Source organism: Mustela nivalis, assembly GCF_964662115.1.
Source record: "Mustela nivalis genome assembly, chromosome: 9".
Classification (NCBI taxonomy): Eukaryota; Metazoa; Chordata; class Mammalia; order Carnivora; family Mustelidae; genus Mustela; species Mustela nivalis.
Genome location: NC_139028.1, coordinates 111,181,065 through 111,193,593, shown reverse-complemented (window position 1 = coordinate 111,193,593; position 12,529 = coordinate 111,181,065). Strand labels below are relative to the sequence as shown.

The 12,529-nt window shown below is 51.1% G+C and overlaps 1 long non-coding RNA gene across 1 annotated transcript in view; it reads right to left on the bottom strand.

Annotated features, from left to right (window-relative positions):
- The window catches only part of LOC309873108, a 61,176-nt gene that overhangs the window by 24,626 nt on the left and 24,021 nt on the right, over window positions 1-12,529 (bottom strand). The gene's annotated exons all lie outside the window — the stretch shown is intronic.

The window sequence follows — 12,529 nt, the reverse complement described above, 5'->3', positions numbered from 1 at the left end:
CAGAGGCTTAACCCACTGAGCCACTCAGGCGCCCCTCACTCTTAATTCTTGAAATGAGGGTCACTGGTTCATGAATGTCTTCTTGCAAATCTATGATAATTTTTTTTTTTTTTTTTTTCCTGTCGGACGTGTCTGAATGAACTGTGAACTAGAGCAAAACTTCCAGGCTCCAGGCGGCAGGTTTATATGGTCAGAGACAATGGACTACAAGAGAGGCAAGAACATTGGCCTTAGAGGCAGGGTCAACCTCTGTCTCTGAACTGGGTGGCCCTGGGTTTGTCAGCCCACTTTCCTGGGTCTCAGTCCTTCATCAACAAAGTGAAATAGAGACTCTCCAAGTTCTCTTCCAGCTAGGACGTTCGATTTTGGGAGGTATGGTTGAGCAGAAATGTCCATTTGAACACCAAGAGAAATACTCTGTTGGTACCATGTCCAGAGCACGGGCAATGAGGATTATTAGGGTGTCCCTTCCAGAGTGCTTTCTTCTAATGGAGAAATGGCCTTTTCCGAGGACTTTACCTAAAACCACAGCCCCCTTCCTGTCTCATTTGTCCTGCTTGATTCTTCTTCATATTCTTCTCCTGTGCTTTTGAGAAAATCTTACTTTATTTTGGTTATTTCTTCTTATCTGTCTTTTCCTCCCAAAGGCCAAGTCTGTAAGGTGGAGTCTTTTTTAAGATTGTGCCCCAGTGCCTTGGAATCGTCTATCATTTTGTAGACACCGGTCCACAGTTGCTGAATAGCCCAATGATTTGAGCACCTACTTCGCTTTGGGTTCTGGGCAAAGTGCTTTACACTTTAATCAATACGTGTGTAAAGTAAGCGTGATTATTAGCCTTATGCAATGGCTGGGAAAGCAGAGGCTTGCTCTAAGTGTCACAGCTGGGCCTTGAACCCAGGTAAGCCCTGTAGCTTGCCATATCCATCCTTGGCTTTGGCACCTTTCAGCCTGGAGAACTCAGGTACCAGAGGCTTCAAGGCTAAGTTAAAGCTCTGTTTGTTTTTTTTCCTCCCTTCTTTCTGATACTGCTCTGCTCACAGGGAAAGGGGAGATCAGACTCTCACCTAGGGAAGAGACTACCCCTTCCCGGTTGTATATCCCTGGCTCCTTTGTCGTAAATTGTCCATAAGTGCATGGGTTTGTTTCTGGACTCTCTGTTCTGTTCCCTTTGATATGCGTGTCTGCTGTTAAGCCAAAATCCTACCGTTCTGATTATTGTGGCTTTGTAATGTAGCTGGAAATCAGGAAGTGAAATCAGCATGGTTCGCCTTTCTCAAGATTGCTTTGACTCTTTTGTGGCTCTTTGCAAATGTTAGGATTATTGTTTCCGTTTCTCTGAAAAATGCCGTTGGAATTTTGATCGGGATTGCACAGAATCTGTAGATTGCCTGGGGCAAAAACTAAACCCTTAGAGCCCTCCTTGGCTGCTTTTGCCTGCTCTGACTGTCCAGAAAGCACCGTGCTGGGGTACCTGGGGGGCTTAGTTTGTTAAGCATCTGATTTTTGATTTTGGCTCAGGTCATGATCTCAGGGTTGTGGGAACCACCCTTCCAGCTGGGCTCTGGGCTCAGCTTGGAGTCTGCTTGTCCCTCTCCCTCTGCTCCTCCTCCTCATACTCCCTCAAATAAATAAGTAAGTAAATAAATAAATATAATCTTAAAAAAAAAAAGAAAACACTGTGCAAAATTTCAGAGCTGGGTGCTTCGTTATCTCCCCTCTGGTTCCGCTAATGCCCTCATTTTAAAGCTGAAGGAAAGGAGTCCTGTAAAAGCGGAGTGTTGTGTGACTTCTACATTATCTTGAACTAGGAACTGGCTAATTCATGAGCCTTTAACAGTCTGGGCAGTAAACCAGAAGTCCTGGGGAGGGAGTGCGGAGAGCCTGCACGGCACCAGGGACTGCCCCCCCTCCCCACCTGATGCTGTCACCATCTAGTGGCCCCCTAGGGTCTCCCCTAACTTGGATGCAGTTCAATTTCAGGAGGAGCCGATGCAGACTTGAGGTCCCCTCCTCTGATCAGACCATCTTCCAGGTAGTTCTTCATGGGACAACCACGTCTTCAAAAATGTCACATTTTGGTGTTCAGATGCACCAGGAGGATGAGTTTCAGGACCGTTGTGGTGCCAGGGGATGGGGGGTGGGGTTGGACAGGCATTCTCCTGTCTTTACGTTTCTGAAGGTTGTTTTTATCTTTTTCCTCCTAGGCTTTTTAGGGGTTAAATGCTATCAGGAAGAAGCAGGGAACGCTCTCCTGCTTATTCTGCACATTAGGAATGAGGAATATTTTATGCTCATGCATAAGCTATTGCTTTTTGATGTTCTGATTACAGATAGACTGTTCTTGTTCCTCTTTGTTACACACGAAATTGCACCGAACGGTACAAGATCAACTATGCATAATGTGCTTGAGTGATGTGGTCTCTGCTATTACTAGGTGTAGAAACTCAGGGGAGAAGAGGGTTGGAGATGGGCAGGAGGGTCAGACAATAATGAAAATAAAACTAAAATAAGGACTAACCCTTATCAGGCACTTTTTAGATGTCAGGCATGATGGAAAGGCTTTGGGTAACTTCACTCATGGATCCTCAGGAAAACCCTGTGAGGCGGGTACAGTTACATGCCTGTTTTACAATGAAGGCATCTGAGGGGCAGAAAGATTGAGTGACGGAGGGCTCGTAACGGCAAAGGCAGGGTTTGAATGCAGGCTGGCTAGCTCCAGAGGCCTTTCTCTAGACTGCTACCCCTGATGGCCTTGTTGAAGGAAGCTTTCGTGAAGGAGGCAAGATTTGAGCCTCGCACGATGAGAGGTCCTGCAACACGGAGACAACCCGAGGGGTGGCCGAGGGATGGAGAGACCTGGCAGGCCCCCAGCAGGGAAGGTGAGACTGACCTCAGTCTGTAGAGGGTACGCATTGAGGAGCAGTGGGGGAGGATGGCGGGGGCAGTAGGGTGGGGACAGATTATAAAAGGTCTAAACATCCAGGCAGAGGGTTTGGTCTTGGTCTTTCGACTTTGAAGTGTGCTGCAGCGTGGCTTTCTAGAAGCAGGGGCTTGGGACCAGCAGCAGGTAGTGGGAAGGAGGTGTGGAGGCAGGACGGAAGCCCCGAGGCTCTAGCCTAGATGACGCAAGAGGAATGGAAGCAAAGAGCCGTGTGGGAGGATGCATGGCCGGGAACAGCCGCTGGGAAAAGAACAGGCTTTGGGATTCTGCGTCTGGTGAGAGGCCCAATGTTGACTCCATCAGGCTTACTCGCCGACACTGCTATCTCAGGGAATTAAACATACAAGACCTCATCAGGTTATGTGTCTTCAACGCGCACCTGTTCGGCTAGCTGCTAAGACTGATTTTTTTTTTTCCTGTTGATTATTATATCAGTCAAGATTTGATGAGAGAAGTGGAATGTCCGTGAGCTATAAAGAGAAGAGGGGCTCTATCCCTGGGTCCGAGCGCCCGTGCCAGTGGGAGGTCAGTCTGTGGTCTGTGTAAGGTGCCGTCTTGTGTCTCATCTGGGCCGGATCAGGGAGGGACAGTGGGGAGACAGCCCGGAACCATGTCTGGCCCTCACTGCCTGCCTTCTCCACGATGACCTGGAGGGGAGACCCGAGGGGCAAGCTGCGGCCCTCATCCCAGAGCCGCATTCACCTGGCCTGGGAGCTGGGTTTGCTGCAGGGCCAGCAAGGTGGGCCCTGAGCCTCCTTCAGAGCAGAACAAGATGGCAGTGCTTCTCCTGTGCCTTCCAAACCTTCCGAATGCCATACATTCCTCTAGGGCCCTCGCTGACCCGGGACCCTAGAAGGACGGGAATCCTGGGAAATGCAGCTATGTGGACCCAGCCCCCAGCCATCACGACTGTTCACACTCACAGCAGGTTCACTTTCCTTTAGCTCTTCTGTTCTTCTCTTCAGGTAGGTGGCAGGTCTTCGGCCTTCACCTGTGAGGGCCGTGCTAACAGGGTGCCACAGACCAGGTGGCTGAAACAACAGAGTCTTATTTTCTCACAGTTCTGGAGGCCAGAAGCCCAGGGTCAAGGCCTCTGTCCTCGGCTTCTGGATAATGTCTCCTCAGCATCTTCCTTCTCTGCCTGTGTCCTTATGGCCTCTTGCGGGTAGGACACGAGTCCTACTGACTCGGCCCCCTCTGATGACCTTCCTTTACCTCAGCCACTTCTTGAAGGACCTGTCTTCAGACACAGTCCCATTCCGAGGTGCTGGAGGTTAGGGTTTCTCCGTCTGAATTCTTCGAGGACAGGGTTCAGCCTTTAACTCTTTCTCACCCTCGTTACCTCGTGGTGAAGGATCAGGCCCGCCTTCTGCCAGCTGCTCCGCTCTTCCGTCTGGCTCTCGTGGAAGGCAGCTCCTGGGCTTTTTTGGGAAGGTCGAGGACGTGATTTTCTGAGATCTGCTTTCCTGCGCGTCGCTGACCTTGCCCAGGCAGCGAGCATTCCTCCGCGACACACATTCCGACTTGGTCAGATCCCAAAGCAGCAAATCCAGGGGGGATTTTTTTTTTTTCCAATTTTTATTGCATGCAGAATTCCTCGCATAGCGGAGAGCTCGGGAAGGAAGGCCCTGTTCGGGGACAGAGGTCAGGCCTTCAGAGTTCAGGGCCTTCCAGAAAGGGTCAGGCCCTCCTCCGCTGATCCCAAGTTTGCTGGATTAGATTCTGAATTGATGTATCTAGAATGAACTGGAACACAAGTCCCGAATGCAATTTAACCCTTGTGCTTTGTTTTCTCCCGTCCCTAAGCTCTCAGCAGCAGGGAGGGCACACGTAGGAAGGGACAGAGACAAGCAGAGCAAGGATGAGGGTTCCGTGGCTCTCACTGTGCAGGACAACAGTCCACTGGGTCCTGCCTGCCCCCCCCCCCCAACTCTTCCCCCAGCGGTCACGGGCAGTGGGCTAAGGGCTGCCCTGCCTGCCAGGAAGCAGGGTCTGTGAGCTCGAGGCTTCCCCGAGTCCTGTCTCCTGCCCTCCCGCTAGAAATGGGGAGAGCAGGCTGGGAAACCCGTCTACAAATCTGAAGTTGAGTCAGGGGGGCAGTGGCAGGGGCGGGAGATGGGGGTGGGGGAAGGGGGCTGGGGAGTCAGTTTTGGTTTGAAGGTCTCAGGGCCAGGTGCCACCTCCCCCTGCCCCTGTCCCCACCCACCCCCAGCCCCAGCTGTAGCTGGAAGAAAGGAATGTTCTCGCTGACCAGACCTGCCTGGCTGAGGCGGTGGGAGGCAGGAGACCATCCCAAGAACCACAGGGACTAGTGTGAGGAGATAAGGAGGCCGAGAGCTTTGTGCTCCTGTGGCGGGGAGTTCCTCCCAGCCCAGCAACCCAGATTCTAGGCCTTTGTGCACCCCGGACCCTGGGGTGGGGAGGAGTGGGGGGGTGGGGGTGGGGGAGGGGGGCTCTGACCAGGCTTCCCTTTGTTCTTGGTACACACCCCCCAGCCCTCCCTTCTGGTCCTTTTCACATGGACCAGAGGCCTTTGCGTGTGTAATTCCTCGGCCAGCAGCACCCCAGCACCCCCAAGCTCCTCCAGGCCAGTTATTCCTCAGGGTCTGATACAGCTCTCGCCCCTCAGGAAAGCCTTGAGGGATGGGGTCGGGGATCCGGGGATCGGGGTCCCCGTGGGCTCCCTGCCCTCGGCTCTGTAACTTGTCTCCTTCACCAGGTTAGAGCCCCTTGGAAGTCAGCAGCCTCCTCACATGCTTTCATGTGGCCCTCGGGCTGGTCCTGGCAAGCAGCTCTTGGCAGGTGCGACAGAGGCCTGCCACCTCTCCTGGGCCAAGGGACGGTCCAGATCAGGAAGGCCAAGCTCAGCAGCCCTGGGACTGGAGGGGGTGGCAGCTCCTGGTTCTCACAGAAGATCTTCCCGGGGTGGGGGGGAGCTGCTTAAAAACAGGGCTTCCTTGCAGGACTCCTAAGATGCTGTGTCGTAGCTTTTTTTTTTTTAATTTTAAAAGATTTTATTTATTTATTTGTCAGAGAGAGAGAGAGAGAGAGAACATGAAGACAAGCAGGGGGAGTGGCAGGCAGAGGGAGAGGGAGAAGCAGGCTCCCTGCCGAGTGGGGAGAGAGGGAGAAGCAGGCTCCCTGCCGAGTGGGGAGCCCGATGTGATGCAGGGTTCGATCCCAGACCCTGGGATCATGACCTGAGCCCAAGGCAGATGCTTAACCCACTGAGCCCCCCAAGCGCCCCATAGCATTTTTTTTGTTGTTGTTGTTGCGGCAAAATATGCATAATCGAGACTTGAGTATTTTAATCATTTTTCCAGTGCACAGTCTGGCGTCATTAAGGACAGTCACACTGTGTGCAGCCATCACCTCCAGCCACCTTTGGAACTCTTTCACCTTTTCCAAACAGAAACTCTGTCCCCATTTAGCCCTCACTCCCCGCTCCCCCTCCCCCAGGCCCTGGCATCCACCTTCCATTTCTGTCTCTGTGGATTGACCTGCTCCGGAGACCTCTGATAGGCGGAATCACACAGTGTGTGTCCGTCCTCCTGCGTGTCTGGCTTCTGTCTTTGTCACAGCATTTTAAACAAGGGCCCCCCAGTAACCCTCATGTAGGGGTCTGGATCCCTCTGAGACATTCTGGTAGTGGCTGGGAGTGGGAGAAGGGGGGAAAGCCTGGCACAGGGTTTGAGGGCTGTGTTGACCGGGATGGTGAGGCAGGAGGGAGTCAGGCAGTGTGGACAGAGAGGCCCAGGGGGCGAGGGGAGGGTGGCGGTGACAGTGGGGCCCTGGGGTGGGCAGCCGCTGGTTTCTGGCAAGTACTCCTCAGGGCAGGGTGTTGGCCAAAGCCTGGGAGCTCAGGGTAGAGGGGCAGTGGAGGGAGCAGTGTGTGGCCCACGCGGTCCAGGGAGGGTCCACGAGCCTGTGGGTCACAGGCCAGGGGATAGTGCGGACAAGTGGAGGTCGGCGCGGGGAAGGAGTGGGGACCGGTGGATGACCCGTGGGTGAGGGCCACAGAAGGGGAGATAAACCGGAGGGGGAGGGGGCTGGGAGGTGTCAGAGCCACAGGGGTCAGCCCACGTGGGGGCGCGTGTGAGAAACAGGGGGCAGAGCCCACCCGAGGCCTAGAGGCAGATGGAGGGAAGTCCGAGTAGGCGAGTGGGGTCATACGCTGTGGGAAAGCGGGCCTGTGGGCCCAGGAGGGAGATCTGACGTGGTGCCAACCCTTTGCCTCAATCAGGAGATTGCTCATACTTCCTCTTGAGGACGGGCCAGCTTATGGGCAGTGTGACCCCATGGGGGCTCCCGGGAGTGGCTCAAAGGGCAGCCCCGCCCCCAGCCTAGCTCCGTCTAGATCTCAGGGTCTGGAGTGTTGGGCTCAGGGAGGAGTCGGCTTGTCCTTATCTGCTCTTTCTCTCTCAAAGAAGTAAAATCTTTAAAAATAAATAAATATAAATCAAATTGGTAAAAAAATGTTGAAAAGAAATTTAAAAAATTAAAAAAAAAAAAAAAGGATATAGCGAGAGAGTGGCTATCGGCAAACCAGGATGAGGACTGTCACCAGAAATCCCCGTGCTCTGTCACTCTGATGGCAGATTTCCAGCTTCCAGAACTGTGGGATACATCTCTGTAGTTTAAGCCACCCATGTCGAGTATTTTTGCCCTACCAGCCTGAGCTAAGACACCAGGGGGGCTGTCAAACATCCTAGGGCTCACAGGACAGCCCCCTGAGACAAGGGATTATCCAGCACAAAATGTTTCAGGTGTCGCTGTTGAGATCTTCTGCACTAGGGACAATTAGTTGGTTTTTGAACCTTGAAACTTGTGTGGGGTTTTGGTGGCTAGGAGCCAGAATTCTAGCTCCAGGAGTTATTCTCTAGATTATATGATTTTTTTTTTCATGTAATTTTTGGTGTGTGATCTAGCGCTCGTATGGCGTGGATGAGCCGGGCTTCCTGCTTTCCCTGTGTTGTCCACTTTGTGGACTCAGGTCATCTCTCATGCCTCCATCTCTCTCCCTCGGGGAATTACCTGTTCCTTTACCTTGCTCGACAAGGCGCCTTAAACCCGCCTCAACCAAGCTTTCGTTATGGTCTGGGTATGTGAACATAATCCCAATATAATTAATATAACTAATATACTTATCCCCCAGTGGAATATTCTGGAAGTTAGGGACTATGTGTTGTTTACTCATCTTTGAGCCCTTGGCACTGGCCCTGTGTCTGACCCGAGATCAGGCTGCAGGAAGTGTTTGCTGAACTGAATTGAACTTCAGAGGTATGAACCGTATGCAACAACTTCACAGAGAAGATGGCCAAATGTGGGCCACCCATTGTACGGATCACATCGTCTAGGGGAGGAAGGCGCTGCTGCGGGCTCAGTGGGGTGTGCTGAGAACTGCTTGAGAGAGTGGCTATCTCTCTTCTTCAAACCAATCCCAGCTTCTAGCATGCTTTCCTCAGTGTCAAAAGGCTTGAGTATTTCAAGATGCATTTTTGGAATGCTAGGCGAGCCATGGTGGAGACGAGAAACATCGAAGAGCTCTGGTGTTTCTAGCATGTGTATGCTCTCAAAGGTCACTGCAAAAGTTTGAGTTGTAGGGGCGCCTGGGTGGCTCAGTGGGTTAAAGCCTCTGCCTTCAGCTCAGGGCATGATCCCAGGGTCCTGGGATCGAGTCCCGCGTCAGGTTCTCTGCTCAGCAGGGAGCTTGCTTCCTCCTCTCTCTCTGCCTGCCTCTCCACCTACTTGTGATCGCTGTTTGTCAAATAAATAAATAAAATATTAAAAAAAAAGTTTGAGTTGTAGATAATGTCTTTTCTTTTAAGGAAATGTACTGATACTACTTTGAAGGCTATGCTTCGAATGGATTGAACTAGGAAGGACCCAGGCTCTGTATAACCACCAAGTAAACCAGGTCATTTAAGAGGGAAACCTGAGGACCCTTGTGAGTATGCAATGATTCAGGGTTAACATATTGCTTGTAAACGGTTTATTGCCCCACATAGTTAAAATGCTTCCTTATCTTCATTTTACTGTTGCTGGGCTTGGTAGCCTTTGTTTACATGATCCAAACTCTTTTTTTTTTTTAAATGTATTTTTTATTTATTTTCAGCATAACAGTATTCATTATTTTTGCACCACACCCAGTGCTCCATGCAATCTGTGCGATCCAAACTCTTAGTCAGGGGAATGTTTGAATTAATAAGGTTTCATTTCATTCATTGATCTAACAAGTATTTATGGAATGCCCATTACATTCCAGGTCCCGTGGAGAGCCATGAACAGACTAAGTCCTTGCCCTTTTGGAACAGTCTAGTGAGGCAAGAGGTGATGATGGTTGGCAGAAGGGGAGGAAACATCTAGAACGCAGAGCTGACAGAAACCGCTGAGGGACTGGATATGTAGGCGCAGTGGCGAGAGAGGGATGCACGATGATGCCTACGTTTTGGGCCTGAACAGCTAACAAAAGGCCTCTGCCGTGTACCGGGAGAAAAGGGTCTGGGGAAGAAAACCCCAAAGTTCAGTTAGGGACATGTCACGTTTGAGACTGCTAGAAGACAATGTCAAGGACACGGATGTGCAAAGAGAGTTCTGGTGTTCAGGGAGGCAGTCCAGGCTGGAAATCCAAACTGCGGGTCATATTGGTTTCTCCAGGTGGCTTAAGATAACAGAAATTTATTCTCTCTCGGTCTGGAGACAGCAAGTCCAGAAAGAAAGTGTTGTCGGGGCCACGTGCCCTCTGAAGGTTCTAGGGAAGCCTAAGCCTCTTGCCTTGCCTCTTCCTGGCTTCTGCCGGTTGCTGGCAAGCCTTGGCATTCCTTGGTTTGCGCCTGTAGCCTCCATTTCTGCCTCTTCACACCCATGGCCATCTTCTTTCTGTACACATCTGCGTCTCTTTGTCCAAATTTCCCTCTTAGAAGGCCCCCAACCACTGGCCCTTTCTAAGCTGGGGAGTATGGGATCTAGAGCAGAGCCTGGGTCAGGGGGACATGTTCTAGAAATTCAGAGTAGGCATTCAGCTATGTTCATAGCCATTTTACCCAAGCACGTCCTCATTCTTGTAACTAGCTGTTCCTTCGTGTTCTCCTTCTCCAAAGTGTTGGTCTGTAATCAGTAGGAAATAAAGATGCCAAAATCTTGATCCCTTACCAACCTTACCAGGTTGAATAAGACGGGAACTCAGAATTCACTTTGGATTTGGCCGTGTGGGTGATCTTGACCACGGAGGTTTTGTTGGAGGGAAGAGGAGGGGGCCCGAGTGGAAGCGGTTGACCAAGAATGACAGGTGTGAAAGGAGGCAGTGAGCATGGGGAGAGCTTTGCTCGGGAGGACAGCAAATCGAGTTGGCAGGAGGAGAGAAGAGTGGGGTCCAGGGAGATGTTCCTTATTCGGAAAGTTCCGTGTCCTAGGGCCACTCCCTGCTGCCAGGCCCAGGCAGACAGGTGGTCACTGTATCAACTGAACTGGCCTGAAGGGAGAGTTGGATACTGAGGGGCCGAGGGCTTGATGGAGGGGAGAAGAGGTAGCCTTTGATCCTGGCTTCTATTTTCTGGATTGCATAAGGGGCGAGGTCATGGACTGAGAGCAGAGGCAGGGAAGAGGCTCGAGGGGAGAGCAGAAGGTATGGAATGGCCATCGTGGGCAGGGGGAGAGGGAACTTGCTAAGAAATGGAGTAGCCTTTCCGAACAGTACTGGGTGGTGACTTGAGACCTGTGGTCATCGACTTAAAGGGATAACAGTCAGAGTGACAGTGGGGTGTACTTTCCACAGAAATCCAAACGGCTGGCATTCCGTCATAAGTGATTTGTTGGAACACAGGACACTAACGGTGTTGTCCTGGGATATGGTGGAAATGGACCCATCGTTAGAAACACCTTCCTGGTCTGTAGGACTCCCAGATAAAAATAGAGCAGAAGCCAGCTCTCCTGAGAGTCGTTTAATCACAGATACTTTCACTCCCCCCCAACCCCTTGATTTCTTCCCTTAGGGGATGTTCACAATTACAGGGCCGACCTGGTCACGTGGTCCATACCCCCTCTCTCAGAAACCCCTCGGTGGGCTGGCTCTTGAATACTTCTTTGCCATTTGCAATTACAATGATTTGATGATTCGCACAAGCTACACTTTAACAATAACGGAAATAAACAGTTACCGCCCAGCTTGATTCCAAGAATCTTCAAGTTAAAGGGGTTTTGCTGGGTTGCTGATTTTGGCTCCTTCTGCCTGTTCTCTTGGCAGATTTTAAGACACGTGATCAAAGTAGGTAATTGAAACGGTAGCAAGGTGGAAGGATTTGGGGTTAGAACACTGGTGTTTGGTCTGGGGACCTTACGAAGCTCACAGAACCTGCAAATCTTAGTTTTGTCATCAAAATGGAGCTAAAACTACCTGTGTGGCTGCTTTAGAAACTCTATAAAGGGCAGTGTCCTGTGTCAAACACAGGCTGCCTATATCTGTGGCGGCTGGCCATGTGGTTCTGTGCCTTTCTTTGATAGATTCCAATTCTGCAGCTATAATAAGAGAGACAGAGAGAACTGCTGATCCGCTGGGCATGGCTGTTGAGCTCCGGGATGCCTGGATGACCCACAGTAATGAGACCCTGGAGTGGGGACCAGGGATGAAGTGAGTGCAGGGCGGGGGTGGCGGGAGTGAGGCACCGGTGTGGGGTGGGGATGATTGCAAGAGAGGGAAAATTCTGGACCTAAGAGTGGAGTCCTTCCAGGCACTGGTGAGCCCCTAAGGACTGCCTTAAAATGAGGTTATGTCCTGGGTCCTCTGTTTTAGAAAGCAGGGGGTGAGGAGGCCAGTTTAGAAAGTTTAGAAACCTCTATTTAAAAGTTGACTTGTTTGCCACTTAAGGTTTTCGCCTTCAAGCTATTCAGGAAATTCTACTCTATAAAGTGACTCATTCATTCCCTAAGGGTTCCGCATAGCCAGGGTTTTACTGGGTCAACCACAGACGCACCAATTCCTGGAATATTGTTTCCATTTTGTCATGGACTATAACTTGGAGGTAATATTTTTGAATGCTCGGTTGTGGAGAACTCAAAATACTTTAAAGAAATTAGTTCTAAAATCCTTAGGTGCTCTCTTTCTCCTGTGACTATGACAAGTAGAAATGCTTGACGATCTCCAGATTAGCTACTTTTAAGGTACTTAAAAAGGCAACTTGGAGTCCAGTTCTGCCACCACACTGGCATCTCCCCTCCAGGAAACCCACCTTACCTCCAGTTACCGAGGGGTCCTTTGGTTTTCTTGCCTTGATCTCAGCCTCTGCCTTAAAATCCCCTGTTCTCATCTCTCTGCTTTCTGCGGCTCAGGGCTTGGTCTCCCGCTCCTCTCTCTCAAGCCACCAAAGAGCTCCGCCTCCCTGCTTAATCTTATTTATTTATTTTATTATTTTAAAGATTTTATTTATTTGTGGGGAGGAGAGAACAAGCAGGGGGAGGGGGACTGGGAGAGGGAGAAGCAGACTCCCCCACTGAGTGGGGGAGCCTGATGGGGGCCTTGATCCCAAGAGCCTGAGATCATGACCTGAGCCGAAGGCAGATGCTTAATTGACTGAGCCACCCAGGCGCCCCCT